This window comes from Oryzias latipes, chromosome 13, assembly GCF_053564925.1.
Source record: "Oryzias latipes strain Hd-rR chromosome 13, Olatipes_Hd-rR_3.1".
Taxonomy (NCBI): Eukaryota; Metazoa; Chordata; class Actinopteri; order Beloniformes; family Adrianichthyidae; genus Oryzias; species Oryzias latipes.
In genome coordinates, this window is record NC_136249.1 from 23,506,012 (window position 1) to 23,516,712 (window position 10,701).

A 10,701-nucleotide genomic window follows, 5' to 3' on the forward strand; every position below is an offset into this window, starting at 1 on the left:
TATACACACACACACAGTACAGACCAAAAGTTTGGACACACCTTCTCATTGAAAGAGGTTTTTTTTATTTTCATGACTATGAAAATTGTAGATTCACACTGAAGGCATCAAAACTGTGAATTAACACATGTGGAATTATAACCATAACAAAAAAGTGTGAAACAACTGAAAATGTGTCATATCCTAGGTTCTTTGGATAAATGTTTTCTGTCTTTGTAAATGCTCCATGCAGATGAAGGAAAGCAGGAATATGTGCTGATGTACACATTGGGGTAGGTGTACACGGAGCCTTCCTACACTGATCAATCTTTCAGGTTTGTTTTCCACATCCCAGTTTGGCATAAGTTTTGGGCACAGTAGCAAGAGGAAACAATACGTCTTACTTCTGAAGAAACCAACATTAAACCAAGTCACGTGAACAGATCCATTCACATTCCGGACAGAGAGAACAAAGGATTCAAGAGAGGAGTCAAGAAACCATCAATGTCAACATGGAGAAACCTTTTCTCAAGAGAAATGAACATACTTCCTGTCTTCCATATACAATTCTATTTTGACAGTTTGGCCCAGAAGACTAGGGTCACCTCTGCCACATACCTCTACATCACCATCAATCAATCGCACAAGCAGCTCATCATGTTTTTGTTCATGACCGACCATTCTGACAAGCTTCTTCATTGACATTTGCTTTCGCCCACAAAACATTCTAGTTGTTGAAGGTTTTACTCTGGGTCTGAAGCATTTGGCAGACAAATGGCCTTTAGTGAAAAAGCCACTTAGATGAACAACAAAACATCATCCACACAAATTAAAAAAAACTGGTTGCTCTCAAAAGCAGAAAAACTGTGATTACAAGGCCTGGAGGGATGAGAATCTTAACAGACGTGGACTGCTTGTACTGCTGCAGAGGATGAAGGACATTGATGAAGTTTGTAATGTCAGTATGCTCCAGCAGAGGTCAGTGTGAACTCACACAGACTTGTTTCATCTCACCTGAAATAAATTTAAGCAATCAAAGGGAAACATGACAATAAACAGACATAAAAACCACAGGAATTACATTTGATTATAAAGATTATAAAGATGTTTTAATAGAGTCATCATTGTGAGACTGAGAGGATTTTCACTATTAAAAAAATAAAAGGTTTAAAAAGGTGCAATGAATGAAAAGCCAGGAGCAGGAGTTGGATAATGTGCCAGTTTCTCTGATTTTATTCCTCAAAATGTATGCATCCATGCATCTGTATCATAATGATAGACATAATTTGTATTGTGGTATAGAAAATTACATCCAAATAAATAAACATTATAGATAATATGTTAAGGTAAGAACACATGTCCTAAAACAAAACAAAAGTACTTGTTAAATTAAATGAAATAATGTGAGGACTAATAGATGGTGAGTGTTTGTGTACTTCAGTTATTGGCAACATGTGAGTAAATCTTACCAGTAGCCCCAATAGCGCACTCAAATGTCCTAGTTTTGGAAGGTGACACAGTTAGAGCTTTATCACTTTAACTTTGCTCTAATTATCAGTGTGGTTCACAATTTGACAGTGTGTTAATTGGATTGCAGTGTGATGTAGTTCATGTCTTTATTAATGTTTGATCTGTGACAACAATTCAAGTACATGTCTCATTTTGTCTATTGTACATGGTCCATCTTTAAAGGTCTTAAAGGTTTTAACTTTTTTTTTAACCTATCTTAGTATTTTTCAATCATTTTCTCTTTTTAATAAAACCTTTGCAAAAGTAACCGTTCTGCATTTTCTGTTTGACTGTGCAACAGGTAAACCTCTGACCATTGGAGAGAAAATTAGATAAGGGGTTCCCTTTGTTTCTTTACTTCTTGCAATGTCTCAGCCAGATGGAAAGCAGGAATTAATCAAACATTAATATACTAAATACCATGAAAATATTCAAAATACCAATTGCAGGTTCTAGCAGAACAGTGCTTGGGATTAACCATGATGCCATGTCCTAACAATTAGTGTTATCAAGAAATGAATTATTGTCCACCACTGATTAAAAAAACATTTTTCGGAGGAAAATGGGCAGAAACATGAAAAGAACACCCTATTGTAATTTCAGATGTTGATGATGTTTCTCAACACTAAAAGGCTTCTAAATCAAAGTGAAGAGTTCATGTCAGTTCTTAGCTGGAAGTATCAATAAAATCCCTGGAAAATCATTTCTGGGCTTCTGTTTTGTGAGTTACGTGACCTCTATTTACATCTCTGGGATTACTTTGTAAAATGATCCCAACATAGAACTTTGGGAGTTGAAACATGATAATGAGGTATTTTCCTCTAGGGTTGTACGTGACAAGTTGGGGGTGACATTGATATTCCAAATCAAAGCGTTACAAAATATTTCCAGCACTTAGATGTCTTTGTGCATTACTTGTTTGGAGAGTTCAAAATCTGCACTTTTAAACTGCAAAAGTGGCTTTTACATTTGTGTATTCTTTCAGCTTTGGATCGATTTCATTTTCAGTGAGGGCTTGTTTTACACTTGCTGCTGGTGTGTGCTGCATCAGGCCTTCTCAGCGTTACTGATATGATTGCCTGCGCTTTCTACAGGGAAGTTTAAATTCAAAACCCCCGGTCAGGTCAGCTAACAGTCAGCTAGTCTTCAGACATGCTGCAAAGCTAAGACTTCCAAACCTCAGCAGAGTGTAAAATCTAACCCTGCCATGTTTTTTCTGTCACCTATTCCTCTCTGCTATGTTGAGACAGTGTTATGAGCTCATAAAAAAGCTCACCTCCAATTCTGCTTTTCTGTTGGAGCTCCAAACAGATTTGAAGATATTTCTCTCTCTGAAAAGGCTTTGCGAACCAGTAAATTATAAGAGATGAGGTAAGCTGCTGTCTTCTTTAATATGTTTGAGCCAATTGTAAGTATTGAGTGTATTTTATCTGCGGTGCAATGTCACAGTCCATGCAGCAATATCTGGTTATGATTTGATCACGCTCCAGCCTTAGATAAACCCCCACCATTCATTTTACAGATGGCAGATGCGTTTTTTATCACTGCTTTACTTTAAACACATTCACATAAACTCATGCACCTGAGGGCTTTTACAAAAATCAAAAAATAAAAAAGTTTTTCATTATTTGCATCATCAGGTTTTCTTTCGGCTCAGAGCCTTGCAGCAGCGTGCTGAATATAAAAGCCCTCCTGTTCTTTGTCTTGACTTGGTGACATCATACTCTTGCTGATGGGGAACCTGGGAGCAGTGAAAGAGGTTACGCTATGTAAAGCCCACTGTAATGGTTTAGCAGAGACTGTGGAGATGATGCGTGTCTTGTAAATGTCTGTAGGAATTGTCAGACACCGTTCTAAACAGCAAGGGGCAAAGCAGCTTTTGTATCTCAGACGTATTCCTCCCAAACATTAGTGTCCTGTCACTCCATTGCTGTTGGAGTGAATCAGCAGCTCTGTTAGCTGACAGTTAAGCGTGGGCTGATGACAGGAAACCTGCCTCTGGAGCCCCAACGCTGACTGTTCTTAAACCTCTTTTAGCTTCCACTTAATTTCTTCTCACTCGTCTTTAGGTTCCCCCTCCATTCCTGTCAGAGTTATTTACCTTCTTCATCATTACCATTGCGATTCCTTTTAAGTTGAACCTTTTGGCTCATGCTTCCTCGAACAGCCAGAGCAAAGCAGCACGCACGGAGAGAACTGAATAACGTCCCTATGAGCTGAACAAAATATCACGAAACATGATTTTACAACAGCTGACACAAAAACAAAAGAATATCTGTGATGATCAATAAGGCATTTCTATGTGAAAAGTCTCTGTTAGTGGTGGGGAAGGTTTGCTTTTTACAGGGTCTTTTGACTTCCTGGTTTGTGTGCGTTGGCACCGAATGATGGCAACACTCTGCCAGCCATTGTCGAAGTGGTCAATAGCTCTCCAAAATAGTGTGCCCACAGGAATTTGCCTGGTTCTTCTTGTTAAGAAAACAAACTAAAGAAGGCAAAAAGCAAAAGGGAGCTCATATATGGGAAACAGAACCAGTGAAGTGTTTGTGCTGTGGATAAGAGGGGATATCCTGTTTGTTTTGGCGGCATATCCAAGAGAAATACCATTACAGGTCAATGCTGAATGTAGTGTTCCTGCTGTCTTGAAGATTAGTTTTCTTGTTTTTCTCTCATGCTTTCCTATTTTACATTCCTCCTCATCTTCCTCAAGCAGGTAAAGGACGAAAGTCTTGCCAAGTGACATCACAACTCATGGATTTCCTTTTTGTAGCTCCAACTTTCGCATGGATTAAATTAATAATCCCTGGCTGGCTCATTGTCCTTGAGTTTTGTTCCTTATGTGGTCAAGATGGATGTGCTCAAACTGGATGTTTGCTTAAAGGCAAAGGAGAAGTTCGTATATGGTTTGCATGAACTCAACATAATTTATTGAGGGAGAGCAAACTTCTCTGAAAGAACTAGAGCTTGAAGGGTTGTAGCAGGCAAAGACAAATCCTTTACGCCTCCAAACTAAATCTCCAAGGAGATTTGAAACATCATAAAGTGGTGCCCCTTGGTTTTATATAGTTAATTTCACACAGAAACAAGCAAAAAATAGAGTCTTTAGAGTGGGCTGACCTCAAGGTAGTATACCAGGCATTTTGTAACTGAACTTTAATTATATTATTGATGCATTTTGGAAATCAATTTCTTTGCTTTGTAGAGTAAAAATGTCTAATGCATATATAAACAAACCTTTAAAAGAAGGTTTCCAAAAACAACATGCCGCTTAGAGTTCACCTTTTGTTGTTTAAATATCCCCTAAAAAAAGAACTGAGAAACCTTGAGCTGCTGCAGAAAATATTTAGAAGCTATAATGATTGCCGCAGGGGTTGCAACTCCATGTAGGATGCTCGAATTTGCTGTGAGCTATTTCATTTTTCATTTTTACACTGTAAAAGGTAGAAAAAAAAATGAACTGTTAAAATATATATAAAAACACCAACTTTAATTCTAAAGCTTTGAAAATGAAGTCATCCATCCTGCATTGGTTTCTTTTATGAGTTTGAGCACGGGCAAACTACTAGCTATTAAAGTTAAAGGAAAAAATGGACTGGGATTTCTTTATGGTTTTAACAAAATAATTTCTGTATTTTCCTTAGGCTGTATTCCGTTTTGCCAATAAGACAGAGGGTTGAAAACTAAGAATATTCAGTTCTAAAAATGTAAAATGTGGATTTTTACTGTATCCTCCACAGTACACAATAGCACTATGACTTTTAGTGGGCTTGAGTCTTTCTTTAAAAAGCGATATCTTCAGTAGATTGGGAGGCTGTGTCTTGATTTGGTGCTGGTGCCACAAGTTCTAGATTTAAAAGGCAGGTAAAAAAACAAATGTTATAGCTTTAAAGCTAAAGGCATTTAAAACCATTAAGCTAAAACAGACATCCATCAAAATAGAAATTAACAACAGAACTATAGATATGGATCAGGAGAACCAGCTTAAATCAAGCTTAGACAAAACTATGCTGAGGTAGTTGCAACACAAACCATGAAAGTCCACATCCAAGCAGACAGCTTTGAAAGAAAATGCAAAAGATTTCCAATTATTTAATGACAGATCTAGAAATTACTCTTCTTTTTGGACATGTGGAGTGACCGACAATTTCATTGTTCATATTTTTTGTTAAGATAAGCTACTTGTAGTAACACAATACTATTAGTAGTTGGCTAATCAACCAAATTGTCACAAATACCTCAGTGTTCCACTCTGCAATTGTTCTTTCTGGTTGTTGTGGTGTGATATTGAAAATGTCCTTGTAATATGTTGAGCTGTCTTTGGTAAACCTGATCAATAACGAACATTGAATCTATCTTTCGATCTTCATGGGCATTTTTTCTTAAGCTTTTGAATTTAATGATTTCCTGTTAGCATTTCATGTTTTAGTTGACATTTTTTGATTATTATTTCCCTGTTCTTTTGTAATTTCTTTTTGTGTCCAAGTGGGCAAGGGATGGGCAAACATTTTGATTCGTGGGACAAAAATGATCTAAAATCTGACAGTAGGGCCGGACCAGGAGCAGATGGATGGGGTGTTTTGGTAATCCATCTCATGGGAAAAAGAAAGAACATAAAATCTGGGTAAAAACATGCTTTAATTTGGACAGAAAATTCATAAACTGTGTCTTTTGTTCTCATTTTAGTGCCAATAACACTGATGGGTTGATGTCCTTCAGGGGGAAAAAAACGCAAACTTAGAAAACTGCTTTGTTTGTGGTGATGAAATGATCGATGACTGTCCAACTTGAAAAAAGGTCAGAAAACCAACAAATCTTCCACCGCATAATTGCAAGATAACTTTCTGCATCCAGGCAAAGGTCAATTCATTTGTAGTGTACCCTCTGTGGAGAGACACCTGAATTGCAGGTTAAAAAAAGTGTAATCAACATAATTTTTTCCAGTTTGACAGGCCAGATTAGTTTAACAAGCTGCATATGGCTACTGGGCCACAGTTTTCGTATCCCTGTGCAATTCTTTGGATTTGGCATAGTATTCTAAACTCAAGTCCATTCAATGGACTATTGTCTCATGTTTGAATCCATTGAATAACCATCAGGTTGTCAGAATACCACATATATTTTGAACAGTTGCTGTGTTTTGTGAGATTGCAACAAAAATACTAATTTCCTCTAAACAAACTAACACAGCTTTCATATTTCTATGCAGGAATCAAAGTATTGGATAAACCATCTCTGTGCTAATGTCAGTGGAGCATTAGAAGGAGGATTCTTGATGTTTTTTCTAAAGAGATCCAGATTTCTGTCAGGCTAACACATTTTCCTTCAGTATTGTCATCTTTTCTATGCCAAAGATCCAACACCTAAGCCTCTTCTTTGGCCTGCTGACTCAATAAACAGCTTTATCACATTCCTTGGCACGAGCAATGCCTCCTCCTCACCTCTGTGTACACTCCACACCTTGCCCTTCAAAATCTCTGGTACCCTTTACAAATACCTCCCTGGAAAATCCTTGGACTTATGTTGCTTTACCCTTTTTCTATATTTAACCACATTTCCACATATTGCAGCTTGATCTCCCTTTGGCCCTGGGTGTTTTCTTTATCTGTTCTGTGTAAACACTGTCTGTGCAGACAAGTGTGCACATGGCCGGGGCTGCTCTCTGTGTTTATACGAGTGGGGATAGAGGCATGCTGGCGGTTAGAGCGCTATAAACATGTCTTAAATGGATGTTTGCTGCTCAGCGTGGGTGATGTCATTCTGTGTGCAGCCAAGTTCAGCTCTCTGCACATGCAAATGGCGAGCAGGGCCACATCACACACAGGAAACATATGACCAAATGAAGGCGATCCGACACTGGCTCTCGCATCAGTTGTCTGGAGCAAATATTATTACGTTGAGAAATGCGACTAGCAGAGCAAAGAATTGAGTTAGCGCAGACAGTCGGCTTTCATCTAGACTCATTAAGTTAGAGCTTATTCTTAGACCTGATACTATTTTTTTTCACTTTCCTCTGTGTTTGAATTTTTTTCCACCTTTCTGTGTGTTTGTGTTATTTTTACTGTCTAGTTTTCACGCCGAGGAGTAATTACTAATGGGCCAATGCAGTGACAGACTGCAGTCTATTTACCAGGCAGTGACTATCTGTCAGCAGTTGGTAAAGGCTGAGGGTTTGAGCTCAAGTCAAGAAGCAGACTGCCTGGCAGACAGGCTTTTTGGATGCTGTGGTAAAGGCAGAGAATTCTTTGTTGTTTTGGTGTTGCACTGCCATTAATGGATTAAGTGAAAAATTGTCCCTGAGAGCCCATGAGGGTCATCTTTTTGGTTTTTCTGCACAGAGGTTATATATAAAGCACATGCAAACATGTATGTGTACAGTGGCATCCGTTTTGTACAGGCAAACAACAAATACAAGCATGCTGCAAATTAATAATTGAAGGTCAATGCAGCAAACTCAGAGAACCTCAGACACTCCTGAGAATCCCAGTCCGAAATGATACCTTTGTTATTTTTTAAAACTGAGGTTGTTGAGTGACTCACAGCACACAATTATGCTCTCAAAAGTCTACATTTACAATGTCCCCATTATAAAAGGCCCATTCTCAAAATTTTGGGGTGTAATCATGCTAATAACAAATACAATTCCTATTTGATAAACATATTTTCACAATCTCACTTTCTGGACAAGTTTTTTTTCACTTTATTTGAAAACAAAACTGAAAGCAAGTGTATTTAAAACAAATTTAAAAAAAATCAGACAAGCTTTCTCAAAAATGCTGACCACTCAAAAGCAGCCTCTACCATACTGTGTAACACATGCTGTTCATGTTTTCCCAATATTTGTTCCTCAAGAACTGCTGGACAAGTTGTGTCAGAAAATGATTGACCTTTTAGTGAAAATCATCATGATTTAAGTATTGCATGCAGAGTCCAGAAACGTTTGTGTCTGTTAAGTTCAGTCTTGTACCAAGATTTCCAACAAAAACCTAAATCAAGAAAAATCAAAGTCCTGAAATTACCTTTTAGCTTATTTTTAGAAGCAGGATTTTTTTTAGACGATATGATTGTCCAACACATCATTAGCTGGAACCACAAGTCCGCGCTCTCCAATCAGATTGAAGGATACTCTTTTCTTTTTTTTGTTAAAAATGGCCAATATAACTGGCGACCCTAACAGTTATGCCTTTTTTCCCAGTGTTAAGTTTTAAGCCTTATACACTGTAGATTTTTCTGTCAAAACCCACTATGCCCTTTGACATACCGTAACTCCTTCACGATCAACCAGATTGAGCTGATTTGAAGAGAAATTGGTGTTTTCACCGATATGCAACATAGTACTAATGTAAAGTATTGCATACCGGCGCAACGCTGCTTTTCTTCATGACAAAATAAGTTTATTCATGTTGATGGCATTAAGGATTGAAAAGTTACAGTAGTTAAAGGAATGTGAACTTTGGAGCTAAAGCTCTTGTGTAAAAGGGCTCACAGTTTTAAAAATCTGAAACAATTTTGTTAATATCCTATTTAAAAGGAATGAAACAATTACCAAATTTTGCCCCATTTTAAGCTCATCTTGCACACCAAAACCCGTTTGATGCACTAGAGACCATAACAGTTACCGTTTATTCAAATGAAACGTTTTAATAACAGGTGCTACAATTTTAAAAACTTGTGGAATGTCTGGGTGTCATCTTGTCTGCAGCCAGGTCCCCCTCTTTTTTTTTTTGCCTGAAGCCCAATAACACAGTTGTATTTCAGAGATATTTTACTCATGACATAAAGCCACTAATATAGTTCATAATCTGCTGCATTCACAGGAGCAAGAAAATCTATTAGCAGTTACCTTTTTTTTTTTTTTTTTTTTTGTGTCTTGCTGTTCGGTTAATAATAAAAAAAGCATCAGTGGAAGAGACCCTCTTGGAAGTTGTATACATTTGATGTGTGTAGGCAACAGTCTTGTAGTGGCATCTCGTTTCTTAGGTCACTTGAACACTTTTAGATGTACCCCCCCCCCCCACACACACACACACAGCTCTATTTCAAAGGGTCCAAACAGCGGAGGGGCACAAATAGAAGTTGGCTTTAATCACAACGCCATGCAGTGCTGGTGGAAGATCAATGTCTTGTCCTCCTGCAGTCTGCATATCCAAATGCTCTTAGAAGCTTCATACTAATAAATAATGTATTGCCTATCCTGTATTCTATGTTGTATATCAGTCTTTGAGTCAATCTTTAATCAATCAGCTGACTACATAAATTTAGACAGTTCTATTGCAGTTACGGAATACTTTTTACAGTAAGTTCTGACTGCTTTTTAGTCTTGAGGAAGACATAAATCCCTGCTGGGAAAGAGTCATGGAACGCAATCAATGGATTTCTAGTTTAATGTGGTATTAGAGTTCCAAGGTAGAACACATGGTCATTTCAATCATCATCGTCATAAACCAATCTTCATGTTTTGGACTGGTGAGAAGTTTTCCTAAAAAATCTATATATGCTAAAAGAACAAATTGCTATGTCCAAAAAAAGTCCTACCCAACATTCAAAATGATTGTAGTCCGTGAAGTAACAACCCAAACTTATACATTACTATTGTGGCAGTGAAACCGAAAAATTCTAATACCTAAAAAGAGAGATTTCTGGATCTTCCATACCCTCAGCTCTTTTCCCTAATGAACAAAAGGCTTTGTGATACCGTCTTGCACCTGGCTCTGTTCAACTTGCCTCCTATTGTTTCAACTCCTTATCCATCTTGCACTGAAAATACTGGTTCAAGTGTGCCTCTTTCTCACTAATGAGTTTGAATAATGTAAATGTGATTCCTATGGTGGGGTAGTCCCTCAGAGTGTCTGTCTCAGAGCAGGTCTGAGCTATGTGCTCCCAGTTAAGGTACTAAAGGGATTGGACATGCTTTGCTAACGCTATTAGAGCTGCTGTATCTTGGGATTACTGTATCCAAACTGAATGCAATGTAAAACATGAAAAGTAACTGCACCGTAAAATTTGCACACGATTAAGATTTGCATGTTTTTACATGTGTTTATGAAAAATAAACAGGATTAAAAAAGGGTGCTCATTGAGTTTTTCAAAGCAACAAAACCACAAAAAGCCGCAACATGCTTTCATTTCAAGTCTGATGTAAGCTGTTCTTTTTTAATTTCATTGGAGTGCTCAATTACTCCAGGGATTTGTGTTAATTAGGCTATTAAGATGGTC